The sequence below is a fragment of the Hoplias malabaricus genome, chromosome 15 (genome assembly GCF_029633855.1).
Source record: "Hoplias malabaricus isolate fHopMal1 chromosome 15, fHopMal1.hap1, whole genome shotgun sequence".
Lineage (NCBI taxonomy): Eukaryota > Metazoa > Chordata > Actinopteri > Characiformes > Erythrinidae > Hoplias > Hoplias malabaricus.
Genome location: NC_089814.1, coordinates 33746822 through 33762888, shown reverse-complemented (window position 1 = coordinate 33762888; position 16067 = coordinate 33746822).

Here is a 16067-nt window from a genome sequence, read left to right as displayed (position 1 = left end):
TTCACAGTCCACAGCTGGGTCTATACATCATTTCTCTGCGTGAATGATTGGAAACAAATATTTCCATCTTTCCTTCTCCTTTATCTACTCCTCAAGATCGCCAATGGCTTTCTGTACTGCACCCCCACCCCCAAATAATGACTTCCATTCCAATCCCACATCACTTTACTCTCTTCTTCTCCTTGCTCTTCTCTCTCTCTCTCTCTTCATATTTCTCTCTTTACTCATCCTTTACTAAACCATTCCTTTCCTTCAATATCTTTCTTTCATTCCTTGCTTGACTCCTGTTCCTTTCTCCCCCCTCTCCCTCTGTCTTTCTCTCTCTCCGTCTCTGCTGATCTTAAATACCCCGCTGTGAGGGTCTCTGTCAGGTGGCAGGTGGGCCGCAGGGGGAGAGCGTCAGGCCCACCAGGAAACATCACAGAGTGGGCAAGAGACGGACGGGGAGAGAGAGAGAGAGAGAGAGAGAGAGAGAGAGAGAGAGAAAGAGAGAGAGAGAGAGAGAGAGAGAGAGAGAAAGAGACCGTCCAGCCGTTCACTGCCAACATCTAACAGCACCACCCATCATAGGCATGTCAAAGCTCTTTCAGCTCTCTCTCTCTCTCTCTCTCACACACACAAAAACTCTCTCTCGTCCTTTAGTCGGCTCGCGGCTGGAGCTATTAATGTGTGAGCTCCAGGCTAATGCTCTATCTGCAAACACACCCACTGAGAGGAGCTGCTGGAAGCCCACACTTCACTAACACTGTTGCACTGAGAGAGAGAGAGAGAGAGAGAGTGAGAGGGAGAGAGAGAGAGAGAGTTTGTATATGTATATTTGTTGTAAATGTATTACAACTGAACACTAAAATACATTTTGGATAATTATTATTACTTTATAATAATTGTTGTCATCTTAATAAAGCTACTTTGAATCCTGAATCATGAGAGAGTCAGAGTGGGACACACACACACACACACACACACACACACACACCCAAATGCATTACTCACTGCACCCCAGCTGCAAACAGCATTAGAATACATCCGATTTTATTTTTAAAAAATCTAATAATACAAAACAAAGTCCATCAGGTGGGTTTCCGCACTGACGCCTGTGGAGCGGCTGGGTGTTAAATGAAGCTGGTGGGTGTAAAGTGACAGTGGGGGGATTGGCAATCAGAGTGCCACTGTTTCCTGTCAGGGCTGCTTTTATGAAGTTTGGATTATGCATGCGCGAGTGCCTGAGTGGGATGGATCCAGGGGGGAAATGACACCTCTGTCACTGCTGATTACACAGATCATGATGGAACAGCAACTCAGAGAGAGGCATCAGCACTCTCCTCACGCCTGGTTAACTCAACACTGGCCATCAGGTAAAGAGAGAGAGAGAGAGAGAGAGAGAGAGAGAGAGAGAGAGAGAGAGAGATAAGTCTGTGTGTGGGTGACTGTATCACCCAGTCGTAAATGTAGATACACAAATGCATTCTCTCTCATTCTACTTGTGCTCCCTTCAGAACGTGGAACTAGTTCTTCCTAGTGTATGAGTGTATGTAGAACAAGTGTCAAACTTGAAGTCGTCTTAGAAATCCACTGTGCACAGCCAGTCAATTTTTGAACATAGTAAAGGTGGACATTATTGTGTCACAATTAAACCAGAAATGGAACAAGGGGAACCTTACTTTTTTCATGGCTGGAATGTTTGGGTTCTGTCCCAAATGGCACCCTATTCCCTACATTAATGAACTCATACTACAACACACAGAGAGTGCACTAAATGTTAGGCAGAGTGATGTGAAGCTTATATAGAATATAAGTGGTTTCATTATCCAAAATAAAACACACTATGTTAGTGCAGAAAACATTTTATGACCTACACTGTGCACTACGCAGTGTGGAGCGAGATATCTGAGTTACAGCCTTTAAAAAAAAATGTTAGACAGAAACTGAACTGCAGCTTACTATGAAGGGCATTGTCATAGCAACTATCCAGCCATTAGCACATAGTGTATCGTATAGTATCAGTGTGTATTACACAATTAGGACGCAGCCTTAGTAAAAGCTGAGCCACCAGAATTAAGGTAACACTGTTCTTTAGCTATTAGTTACTTCACATTTCTACTTCCACTCCCATTCTAAGTCCACTTACTAGCCACCGGCCAGAGTTAAAGACTTTAGACCTTCACTTAGATCCACTAGAAGAACTTGTTTGGATATGAATGTTGAGAACCCAGTTGTATTCAGTAGTGATCAATGTGTGTTTTGCTCTGAAGTTAGCCCCATGTCTTGTAAATAGTTCAGCTGTAATACCTCAACCCTCTTCCGCTGGGCATCTTGAGTCAGCAGTTAGCAATAAACACGGTGTGTTCCACCACAACACTTAAAGCTTTTAGTGCTGATTAGATTTTAATCTGCTGAGTGGCAATCATACTTCAAACTACACCCTTGTGTCCTGCACCCCACACAGACGCACACGCAAACACACACAACTAGCTTCTATAGTCCTGGAATGACCTAACTGTATCCCCTTTCTGAACCACACAGAAGTAAGATTAGCACTAACTGTTGTGTAACACTGAGCTGGTCTTAGTGCAGCAGAAGCATCATAAAATGGCGGCCGCCAGTTCGCCTCCATTAGGTGTAAGGTAGAGTCCGTTATGCACCTCACTACGAACCCTGGCGCCCATAAAAACAAAGCCCTTCAGGAAGCAACATCAGCCCATCGATAAAAGATTCAGTGAGATCAAAAGGAAACAAGGAGTACAAGGGGCTGATGGGGCTGTGGTTTCTATTTGTAATCAGTGTCCAAGGATGAATCAAGTAATTGATAATGATACAGGCCATGATTGAAGCAGCTCCAACATCAGTGTTCTGCTCTTGATGTCTGACTGATAGAGCCACATTACTTTGCGCCAAAATGAAGTGGATTCACAGTGAAGGTGCTGACAATTTCTTCTGGGAAGGCTTTAAACTAGACCTTGGAGCATTTCTGTGAGGATTTGATGGCATGAGTGCATAAGAAAATTAGTAAAATCAGGTGCTGGTGATTAGTTCTGTCACTACAACTCATCCCAAAGCTGTTGGATGGCATTCCACTATGGAGCTAAATCAATCATGTAAGTATTTGTATCTGAACTTTTAATATGTTAATTGTATTTTTCTGAATTTTAATTTTTTTAAATACATTTATATTCATTCATTCATTATCTGTAGTCAATTATCCAGTTCAGGGTCTGGAGCCACTACACAATCACTGGGCGCAAGGCAGGAACACACCCTGGAGGGGGTGCCAGTCCTTTACAGGGTGACACACACTCGCACATTCACACACACACTTATACCCCTCTGGCAAACACAAAGGGCTCATGTGCAGCTGCTATAAGGGGCTAAAACCCCTCACACAACAGTAGAATTGTTCAGATGGAGCCTCATCCAACACTTTTTTTTGATGAGCTGGATATCAGAACCTGTTTGCATGGTTGAATACCATCAGATATTCACAGCAATGTTACCACTCCTGCATAATATACAGTATGAGAGCACAGTGTCTGTATCAGCACAGCCAGAGCATCCTGACAGAGACAGAGAATCAATCACTGAGCCAATACTCTTAGGACAGGCCTGCATCCATCAATCCGCACTCCTTCTCCATCTATATACACTCTGTCATGACTAATCTCATCCATAATGAGGAATAATCTCTCTCTCTCTCTCTCTCTCTCTCTCTCTCTCTCTCTCTCCCTGCTTAGGAATTCAGTTGATTAATCATATACACATCCTTGGCCACATTATAAGAAACCTCTTCACTTTGCCAGAGTACAGTACGAGGCTAAACTGGACCTGTGATGAATAAGTTAGATCGAAGGCAGAAGGCTGATTAGATCGAAGGCAGGGTACAGTCTGTAATTGTGCATCTATCTAAAGGAGCTACAAGGAATGTGGAGCTCATAAAGTGTACACTGAGTGGTAAGTTTACTAAAGAAACTGGATACACTCCCAGGCTGGATTTATACATATTTAAAAAATAAAGAAGAAGAAGAAGAAGTTGCAAAAAATGTATGCTAATTAGATATTGTGGATAGTCATGTGAATTTCTGGCAACCCAATGTGAAATATCAACTTTATTATATCCTCTAAACCTAAATTTTGTACAAACCTTAACTCTAAACTTAACTATAAACCTAGCTTTAAGCAGCCAAAACACTAGAAATGGCTAGGTTTTGTGCTGGTTTGTTACTATTGCTAATAAATAGGCGTAAATGTACACTTATAACCTATTTTTGGATTTACAAGTTCCAAACAATTTGAATTTATGCTTGTTAAATGATAATGCTAACATATAGCCCTTACGCTAAGCTTAAATCTAATAGTCTAATATTATACCTCACACTAAATGTAACTGTACACCCAACCGTAAGATCCAAGTTTAGAAAAGGTTGTGATTTGTGTTTGTGTGAATTGATCACTAACATGTTACAGCACTGTTTCTGTAGCTGTTCTTCAGTTACCTAACAGAGAGTTTTAGTGAATTTCGTGAATCAGCGCCTCCAGTGGACAGGAGTTTGTTTAGTGACTGTAAAACTAGTATAGTGATGAAGGAAAATGTACAAAGATGGAGATTATCTGGCATACCAGTTTTGAAGATCTTGCTGACACTTGTCCTTCAGCCCTGACTCCTTCCTGAAGAGAGGGACCTTTTCATTTTCAGATTTACAGTGTCCAGAAACAGTCAATCCCAAACCATATCAACCCAAACCCGCCTCTCAGATCAACTGCACAAGCTTTAGAGAAACCTGTTCTATGGGTTTTATAAAGAATAAGAAGGGATGTATAGTTATGTATAGAATACATTGAGAATATTTAAATATTTTATTTCATATATTGATTGAACTTAAATATTTTTTAAAACATTTCTTGTTTTATGAGAAAGCTCTCACAATAAACAAATAAAATCCACAATCATTTTCAGATCCATAGGTACCAATTTTACACTATCCTGCAGTGGGCTAAATGTTCAGTGTCTGCTTCAAACAGCTCCAGCAGCTTCGAAAGAAAAGTCACCTCCATCTTCACTTGCACTAATAACTCTCACATAGTCCATTGCCTGCTGCAGACTCCAGCTCTCCATCAGCTCTCTCCGCCTGAGAGAGAGAGAAAGAGAACAGCTCCAGTCCTGTGATGGAGCAGCAGGGGGAACTGCCAGCCACATCAAGAGCTCCCAGACTGCAATGCAAACCTTTTACATCAAGCTATCCCTTAATACCTGTCACCTGCTAAGAGTAGAGTTGCATAGGTCCCCACTTTTTTATTTAATCTCTGTAGTTGAAGTCAAGTAGTAATTAAGCTTATTATAATACATACATTCATCTATATCAGTTTTTAATTATCGAATTAAATATTTAATATGAGGCAGCACACCTTGGTGGGGCCAAAGAACTCTGGGTGGACTGGTAGATTGGTCAATTTTTTGGGCAGCTAAAGTTGGATATATGTGGTAGGACAGAAACTCTACATATGCAGCCCATGTGGGCCAAAGTAGGTTTTAGAGCACATTCAGGTCACTCACCCTTGAAGGCAGCATTTACGCTGTGGACGAAACTTGCTGGTACAGGGCTGAGTTGCCCATATTTCCCCAAGGAAAGTAAATCTGTTGTCAAAGTTACCCAGATACACTTGGGTAATTACCTTGGATAACCTTCAAACATGGTCAATACTTAAACCTAGAGCCAATGCAATAAAGAAAGACAAGAAAGAGAAATAGATAGCAAGACAATAAAAGAAAGGAAAGAACAGTCAATCCGAAAGTCAACACACCAATCAATTCTTCTTTTTAACACACCTTTCATATTGGTGCAAACTAAAGTGCACTCCACACTGAAGCACAGACAAGATAAAGAGGATGAAAAGGCAGAAGTGTGCATGAGATGAGTGGATAATGAAGGAAACAGCTAAGGAAGACGAAGGGAATAGGAAAATGATAATTGACAGTCCAGCAGGCAGAGGGGTGGATCTCGAGCAGAGCACGACTCCAAATCCTCTTACAAACGCTCTCCTCTAATCCTTCAATCTCCCCCAGCATCCAGATGAAAGGGAGAGATAGGAAACATCCTGTTGTTCTTTTTCCCTTCCGTCTCTCTAACAAACGAAGGCCGTTCTTGGGTTTCTTGAGCTGCCTGATCTCTGTGAGAGATGATGTCATGGGCCCACTGTGAGGGATTCGGGCGAGTTTAGTGGATAACAATCCTGGACTGGGGGACTGGGGTTCAATGCCCAGATTTTTACTTGTAAGAGGCCATATGCTAGACTCCTAATCGTTCATCTGCTGGTTAACCTTCCTGCCTATATTATTTTAAAGAAACACTGAGGGCTGTGATGCCGTTAGGAGCCTTGCAAGGCCACAGTAAACAGTGTTGGAGACCAGGTACAACCCTGTCATTTATGTGGTTGTGTGAAGAGCAAAATACACATTAAATCTGATGTTTTAGATTGGATTTAGAGCACGTTCTCATGTGGTAATGAGAAAAAAATAGAATGCAGATCTATATCCGATTTGGGTCTGGACAGCTGGTTCGGAATTGATGCGACTATTACATCAATCCATGGCCGTTGAGAAATTATCCGTGGACTGAACGGATACTCAGGACCAGAACTCAGGTCATTTTCCTTAATGAACCTTAATCAAGATTCCTGTCACTTATTTATAAGAAAGTAAAGCTCATACAGCACCACACAGTACAACACCAGTCCGGCTGTATTCTTTCTTTACAGAACAAAAGCTCTATGGATGTAATAGATGGACAGTTCCTTTCCGGTCAGAGCCAGTGTGTGTGGTCTGTTTAGCAGTATGCCCTATTAAGACTGATGTGACATTACACAGACAGTGTGAAGAACAGAACAAAAAATAAATAAACAAATAAATAAACATCTTATTTTGGGTGATACGGTGGCTTAGCAGGTACCTGGAGATTGTGGGTTTCGATTCCCGCTCCGGGTGACTGTCTGTCAGGAGTTAGGTGTGTTTTCCCAGTGTCTGCGTGGGTTTCCTCCGGGTGCTCCGGTTTCCTGCCACAAAAACACACGTTGGTAAGTGGATTGGTGACTCAAAATTGTCCGTAGGTGTGAGTGAATGTGTGTGTCTGTGTTGCTCTGTGAAGGACTAGCACCCCCTCCAGGGTGTATTCCTGCCTTGCGCCCAATGATTCCAGGAACGGGATAAACGGTTACAGATAATGAATGAATGAATGAACATCTGATTTGATTTTGGTTGCGTATATGTGGGACACACTGGAAAAATATGTTTGAAGTGTCACCTTTCAACTGGCTCTGCTGCTGGCTCTGCTGCTGGCTCTGCTCTTGGTTCTAGATACCACAGGACATCTTCCTATAAAGCCAAATATTAAAGGTTGATAACACTACGTCACAAAGCTGAAAACAGTCAAAAAACAACAACTCGATCAAACGTGGCTTATACCTTTTAAGTTTTTGCTGGACTTCAAGGTCAGATTTCCCTGACCCTTCTCAACAGCTGCAGCAGCTGTTACAAATTCATCTGCAGGAGGAAGCTTCTGAATCATTTAGGAGCTTTAAATCATTCAGCATCTTCTCATCTCTGTTACGGGCGTCCCGGGGCCAGACAGGACGGAGATGGTTCAGTTCTTCTGTGTGTGTTTGCTAAAGTGCAGTGTTACTAATGTGGGAGTGTTTCATGCTCTTCAGATTTACACTTTTCATTACTACAAACCCATGCTCTTCTATGCCTTGTGTGATTTCACTCACACACACACACACACACACACACACACACACACACACACACAGTCTCATGGTGAATGTCGTAAAGGCAAAAAAGAAAAAAAAAACTTGGTTGAACGTGTGTTGAATGAACCCTGCTACAAGAAGTACCTCCACACACACACACACACACACACACACACAACTGCCTCTGATTGGCTACCTATGACTCATTCTCACCACCAATATATTTTATAAATACCCTTCACCAGACAGCTTTTCATTGGCTATCCCAAACGCATACACCGCCTCTGATTGGCTAATCAAAACTCTTCAATATTGCCTCTGATTGGCAGCTCACACTAGCTCTGATTGGCATCGCTTGCGATTTTCTAACCACATTGCCTCTGATTGGCTGTCCTCTAGCTGATAAACATGCCTCTGATTGGCTGAGCTTAGCTCTCGATTGTGTTGATACTGCTTCCGATTAGTAGGTTGTCTACCAACAAGGATTTGTATTTGTTGCCATGCAAACTGTAAATGCCTATTCTGTGCTGTTGCCACTCGCTGTACCGGGCTCTAGACAGCACTGTCTGTCCATCCGTCCATCTGTGAAACTGAGCATGCTCAGTAGAGACCGCAGCAGGGCTGCTAATTGGCCCGTGAATGAGATCCAGCCTCGCTCAGAGTCAGATAAAGGAGCCATCATTTACCGAGACAAAAAAGCTGTAATCATTTTCCTGCTCAACAGAGCGTGCCGAGCAAGTGTGTGTGTGTGTGTGTGTGTGTGTTTGTGTGTGAGTGTGTGAGAGTGACAGAGTGTATAGAGAACACAGCACTGTTTATTGAATTGATGCTCACTCATTACAGTTTGAAGCCAAGGATGGATGTGAGAGTAGAGGGTGCTGCCGTTCACTAGGCGGGTGTTTGACTCAAAGTTGGTGGCTGTTGTGTATGTGTGTGTGTGTGTGTATGTGAGGAACAGCTGGGAGCAGTGTGATATGTGTCCGAATCCCTAGAGTAACACTAGAGCAAGGTGAATGTGCATCTGTGTAAAATTTAAGTGTGAGCTGCAGTGAGTTAATGTAACTTTCTTTGCAATATTTTCCTGACCTCACTGCTGCTGCCGAGGCTGGATACAATCAAATCCTCACATCACACACGTCCACAAAATGATATAATAATGTCCACAACCATTTGTCAATGTAGTAGAGTTACAAAAGACTGAGAGAATGTGTGTGTGAGTGCAGAAAGTGTGAGACAGAGAGAAAGACTGAAATGAGAGAGTGAAAGGCAGACGTTCCCACACCTTTCGCTCGCCTCCTGTTGAATTGCTGTTCTAATAAGCTGTACAATGCGTTACCACTCATCCTCACTTCATCCCTCCATCCGCACCACAGCTACCGTTCCCTAGGAAACAGAGCCAGCCCGTCTCCGTGGCGATGGCCCGGTCGGAGGCTGCAGAGAAATAGCCCCTGTTTTCTGAGGAGAAAGAAGAGGTTGAGGTGAGAGGGTAGGGAGGAGGTCTCTGCTTATGGAAATGTGTGTGTGTGTGTGGGAGCGAGAGGACACCTGGCTCTGCTGTAATTGAATCACTCTCCATCGGTGACACTGCAGCAGGTTTGGCAAAGTGTGTCTTTCCTGAGTGTGTCTCTTGCAGAACCACACACACACCCTCACTGGTCACTTTATTACCTGCGCCTACATTGGGTTTACACTCAGGGTCATGTAATCTCAGTGGGTTTTAGGGACTGTAGTTCAGGGCTCATGGCCACTAGGGGGCTCCACTGGGATTTTTCTTAAATAAGCTGATAATGTAAACACAGGGAGCATATGCTTATGTTACAGTAGGGTGATGGGATCTGTTTATCAGCCAATCAGCATCCTTCTGAGGAAGTCTGTCCACTACCCCTACCCCTGACCTGCACCTGCCCCTTTCCCTACCCCCAACCTATTCCTGACCTACCCCTAACCCTACCATACCACATATCTGTTGTGTTCATTTCAGTGAATGTGTAAATTCGCCAGTGTTAAATATTCACTATTATTGTTAACAGTGACAGTGTTAGAGTGTTACATTTTAATACTCACAGTGTTAACACTAATAGTGTTTGTGTTTGTTTGTTATTGTGTTTGTTTGGTGTGCATGTGTTTCTTATTGTTTGTTTTTGTGTGTTTGAGTGTCATTTTGTTTGTTAGTGTGTTTTTGGGTCTGTGCAAGTGTTTGTGTGTGTTTTTGTTTTGTGTGTTTTGCTTTTGTGTGTGTGTGTGTTTTATTTGTGTTTTTCTCGCTTCAAGGTGAGGGAAATGCAAACAAAGCACAAACTCTCAGAGCGATGCCAAGAATCTCTCTCTCTCTCTCTCTCTCTCTGTGTGTGTCTCTGTCTCTCTCTCTTGCTCCCGCTCTCTCTCTCTCTCTCTCTCTCTCTCTATCACTGCCTACTCCTCTCTCTTTAATTAACTCAGCACAGCGTTTGTGTAATCTGTCACCAACCAAACCTACACCCACACACACAAACAAAATCTTGTATCTTTTAATTTTGGAGACATCTCATAGACTTCCATTCATATTATGGAGACTTATCCATAAGCTTTCCATAAGTATGAGGTGTACAAAAAGTATTAAAGCATTTTTCTTATTTTCTTTGTGTAACACAAACATTTGAAAGCATCCTCCCACTCTTTTATCATTTTATTAAGGGTTCTATACGCACCAGATTTATTACAAAACCTTTATGGTGCCATATGGAACCCGTTTATAAAAGGTTTTGTACAGAACCATCTATAGCACATTCTTCATCAGTCTGAAGAACCCTTAAATCATGCAAAAGGACGTTTTATTTTACTAAAGAATTCTTGTAGAAGTATCGTATTTAAATGTGTACAACAGTTACTATAAATGACAAAGGAGCAGGAGAATGTTAGAATTAAGTAAACAATTATATGTTACAGAATGTGTGAGTGTGTGTCACCCTGTGAAGGACTGGTGCCCCCTCCAGGGTGGGTCTCCAGACCCACCATGGCCCTGAACTGGATAAGCGGTTTCAGACAAAGGATGAATGAATTATGTTACACACAACCACCTTAAATTTTAATTTTACTATTACCAAGTACCACTAGCTTTACCTTAACCACTAATGCAACCTTAAAACATCTTCACCTCAAAATGTACTGATTACATTGTGGGGACCACCTGATGTTCCCCGCATGAAAGACAAGTTCTGGAATGTGAGTGTGTAAACAGATTTTGGCCCACACAATGTGATGGATTCCTGACACACACACACACAGTTGAGTGAAGTGTCTTTTTGTGTGTAAATGATTCAGCAATCGCTCTCTTTCTCTCTTTTGTGAACACTTATCATACATAATACCCACTGAATGAAGTATCGCCCACATTGTCAGAGCTGGGCGGTACTTTGTTTCTGTTGAGGATGAATCAGGGCACGTTATCATTCACGCTCCAGTTGGGATGTGTCCTCAAGTGTCCTGATGTGTCCCAAACCACCCCAGACCTTACTTTGAATAGTTGGATTACTGTCCATCCCCAAGACACAGTTACTTTCACACTGGGTACTGCATCCCGAAGTATCCTTTGCAATATCCTTCTCTTACCCATAATACACTGTGCACCTATGGGACAGAGGACCTGTTCTTCTGAGGCTGAAACCTAGCTGCAGAGCCAGGTACAGAGCTTGGCCAGGAAAAGCATGACAGGGAAGAGGAAAACGGTGTCAGATTGATTTGACACGGCTGGAAATGTGGTCAGTGAGACGACAGAGAGAGGTCTGCACCCTCCATGCAAGACCTCGCCATTCATTACAAGCTGGAGAGAGAGAGAGAGAGAGAGAGAGAGAGAGAGAGAGAGGACTAAACCTATGTTTAGTGATGCTGTGAGTCTAATTACATTAGGTGACCGCTGTTAATGAGGTTTGTTCTGTGGTCTCTGGACGAGTCTCTGGAGGACAGGGTGGACGACAGCAGCACTTTATAAAGCCCTGCTCTGGGAAATCTGCTCTCAGACTTACATCAGCTAACACACACCGGATCCTACCTGGAATCACTGGGCCCTGGAGGGGGCTCCAGTCCTTCACAGGGCAACACACACACTCTCACTCACTTATTCACACCTACGGACACGTTTGAGTCACCAATCCACCAACGTGTGTTTTTGGAGCGTGGGAGGAAACCAGAGCACCCGGAGGAAACCCACACAGACACAGGGAGAACACACCACACTCCTCACAGACAGTCACCCGGAGGAAACCTACGCAAACACAGGGAGAACACACCACACTCCTCACAGACAGTCACCCGGAGGAAACCCACGCAGACACAGGGAGAACACGCCACACTCCTCACAGACAGTCACCCGGAGGAAACCCACGCAGACACAGGGAGAACACACCACACTCCTCACAGACAGTCACCCGGAGGAAACCCACGCAGACACAGAGAGAACACGCCACACTCCTCACAGACAGTCACCTGGAGGAAACCCACGCAGACACAGGGAGAACACGCCACACTCCTCACAGACAGTCACCCGGAGGAAACCCACGCAGACACAGGGAGAACACACCACACTCCTCACAGACAGTCACCCGGAGGAAACCCACGCAGACACAGAGAGAACACGCGACACTCCTCACAGACAGTCACCCGGAGGAAACCCACGCAGACACAGGGAGAACACGCCACACTCCTCACAGACAGTCACCCGGAGCGGGACTCGAACCCACAACCTCCAGGTCCCTGGAGCTGTGTGACTGCGACACCACCCGCTGCTTCACCGTGCCTTTGATATTATTCCTATATATTTAAGCTCCGCCCACATACTTCCATAGCTGCTGTTGCTGTGTCAGTCAAGCTTTAAACCCCAGTCACAATGGCTTTTTGTATTTTGCGTCACTTTTCGAAATGGGCGTGGCTGCGAGTAGGTCCCGGAATCAGTCGTCCTCCATTTTAGTTCAGCAGTGTCACATGTGTAGAGCTGGTGTTGTAGCAGAGAAGAGTTTTGTTACCTCTGCTTTTACTGTGACTCTCGCTCGTGTTGTATTTTGCAATCCGCACAAAACAGCTCTACTGAACTATGTCCAGGTCAGAAACCGCAGCAGTACGGAGCGCGCTGGGGGACATAAACAGAGCAGCAGTGCTCTTGGTTAGAGATGTTGAACAAAGTTGAACTTGAAGCAAACTTTGCAGCTGTAAGAGAGAAGAGAAGTGATTGACAAAGGGGAAGGAAAAAATATATTGATGAAACACTCTCTCTCTCTCTCTCTGAGACATTTTAGTGCTGGTTTATAGCAGGCTGTGTGTGTGTGTGTGTGTGCTGGGGTGTATTATCAGCAGCGGGTGGGGATTTGCGTCTTCATGTGTTTATTGAAGCTGTCGGCGCTCCTCCACGGTGCAGTTCATTAATGCTCGCTCACGGAGAGTGGGATGAACAGATCGACTCCTCCATTCCACTCTGCTCTGCCCGACACAGACAACACACAGACAGCACTGCCCCCTGCTCACAAAGAGGAAAACACTGCACTGAGAGAGAGAGAGAGAGAGAGAGAGAGAGAGATGATGATGACTTTATTACATTTCTTATAGAATCCAGATAGCTCTTCAGATCACGTGGTCCATGAATAAGTGCGTTGGACCCTCGGGTCTAAACCCTGTTGTGTGTCTGAACACTCGGTGGAAACATCAGTTGCTATTCATTCATTCATTCATTTATAGTTGCACTAGCTCCTTTCTAGACCACATCTGCAGCTCACTATAAAAAAGCTCATGTGCATTTCAGAGTGGAGATAAATAAACCACGTGAGCCACTTCAGTGACAGTAGAGAACTGATCCTTGGCCGGCAGGTCATGACTGAAGTGTCCTTGAGCAAGGCACCTAACCCCCAACTGCTCCCTAGGTGCCGTGGCTAGGGCTGCACATTGCTCTGGGCACTGCTCACTGCCCCCTAGTGTTCACTAATGTGTGTGTAAGTGCGTGTTTCACTGCACAGATTGGGTTACATGCAGAGCACAAAGTCCTTCGTAATTCTAATGATCAGAAACCCCTCTCTTACATTAAAGCAACACTACATAAGGTTTTGTACTTCTACGCTAGGGTCTCTCCCTAGACTCTTACAACACTGTCCTGAGATAAATAGGGAGGTGATAGGGAGCGGTGGGGGGGGGTATCCTATCCTTCTCTATATGATACATAGTGCAGTTTCTGTTGTGCTGAACCCAGAGGAGCAACAACAGAAGCTCTGTTCTTCTTATTACAACTCAGTGGAGCATCACAGTGAGTTTGAAGCTGGAATCTTAATGTAAAAATTCCACCTAGTGTAACTTTAATGGTCAGTTTCTGACACTGTGTCCTGTGTCACTGATGAAGGACTAGAAGACGACCGACACACACTGTGCAGCGACAGATGAGCTACTGTCTCTGACTCTACATCTACAAGGTGGACCAACAAGGGAGGAGTGTCTCACAGAGTGGACAGAGAGTAGACACAGGGTTTAACCCCCTGGAGTCTGAGGGGTTTTCAGACACTCTGGTGTAGTCTGACATGCAAACTCCAGCAGCACTGCTGTGTCTGATCCACTCTACACCAGCACAACACACACTAACACACCACCACCACGTCAGTGTCACTGCAGCACTGAGAATGATCCAGTACCCTAACTAGACCTGTTTTGTGGGGACACTCACCATTGGAGAACAGGGTGAAAGGGGGCTAATAAAGTATGCAGAGCAACACAGAGACTACACAGTGCTCTCCTATATGGTCAGTGGGGGTTGGGGGGACAAGGCATTTGTTGTTCTATAAGGCAGTCAGTGGTTCGTGAGTGTCTGAAAGTCTTGTCTTAGTTGTCATGCCTCTGGGAGACGCAGAAAAAGCTCAGGAGACATGTCCAGGGTGAGATGGAAATGGAAGTGGAAAGCAAGGACCAATCTATCTGTAGCTTAAGGCCACAGCTTTGCTTCGTGTTGTGTTCAATTCAATTCAGTTCACTCCCAGATAGTGTTATTGGCAGGACTGCATCTCGTACAATATTGCAATTGGAGAAGCATAGAAAATGCCCACTCTCTCTCTCTCTCTCTCTCTCTTTCTCAATCTCTCTCTCTCTCTGACCTCAGGGATGAGCGCTGGTTGAGATTCGGACCAGAGTGAGGCAGTTGCATGCACAAAGTTCATAGCCAGAGGACAGAACATTTTCTGAAATTGTATTACACACACACACACAGAGAGAGAGAGAGAGAGAGAGAGAGAGAGAGGTAGAGAGAGAGAGCGAGAGAGAAATATCACATCAGTTTAAAAGAATGACGCTTTCCTTAAAACAGCTTGAATTGACCTTAAATAAGGTGGGATTGTGAAACTGAGAAAGTCCAATAATCAGAAATACATTCTGCCCAGGGACATGTATTTTTGCAGCATAGTGTTCTTACCTGAGCAGGGAGCATAGCCCTGTTCTTCTGCATAATCAGGAGGTTTCAGCACCTGTTCTTTTAAATGGTAACAAGCCGCTCGCTGTTCACCCCGACTCTGAGTGCACAGCTGTGAGGAGCTCTGCCTTTTGGCCATTTTCGCTTGGCTCTCTTTCTTCTCTGTTTTTACTCAGTGCTCTTATTTCTAAACACACGTTGTGTATGTTTTTCTGTGCTTGACCTCGTTTTTGTTCTCTCACAATGGTGGGTTAAGAGCTGTGATTGGACAGACTCAGATGAGGGGGCGGGGCAATTGTAAAATCTTTGCACTTGACAAAATCGGAGCTGAATGGGAACGGCTCGTTTTACGTGATGTTTTTTGACTTGGGCAGCACACAGGGAACTGAATGGTCGTCTTGTTTCACAGTTTGTGGGTTGGTGGGCTCCAGATCCACACATTTAATGCGTAAGTGTATGTTTTATTATGATAAAAATATACAAACAATCAGTGCACATCTTCTGAAGTTAATAAAAAAAATAAAAATAAAAAAACACTCACTTATAAATAAATAAATAACCCTCCGCTGTCACGACGACAGAGTGATGTCATTGCATTCCACAGAGGTTGTGTTAAGGTCAGGGGAAAGAGACTGTTTTCATTGACCGGGCCACACTTCTACAGCACAGCGGCCCATTATGGCGGCCATTGACCTGTGACCTCGTCCTTCACATACTCACACACACAAACACACACACACCAGTGGCACGTATCCGCACGTGAGTGTGTGTAAGAGTGTTTACCCATCAGGGAATGGAAAGTAATTTACTGCCTTATGGCATAAGCTTTCTTTTTTCATCCACTTTTTTTATTTTTAATTAACTGTAGTGTGTGTGTGTGTGTCTGTGTGTAGTGTTCTATAATTAAGTCGATTAATCAAGT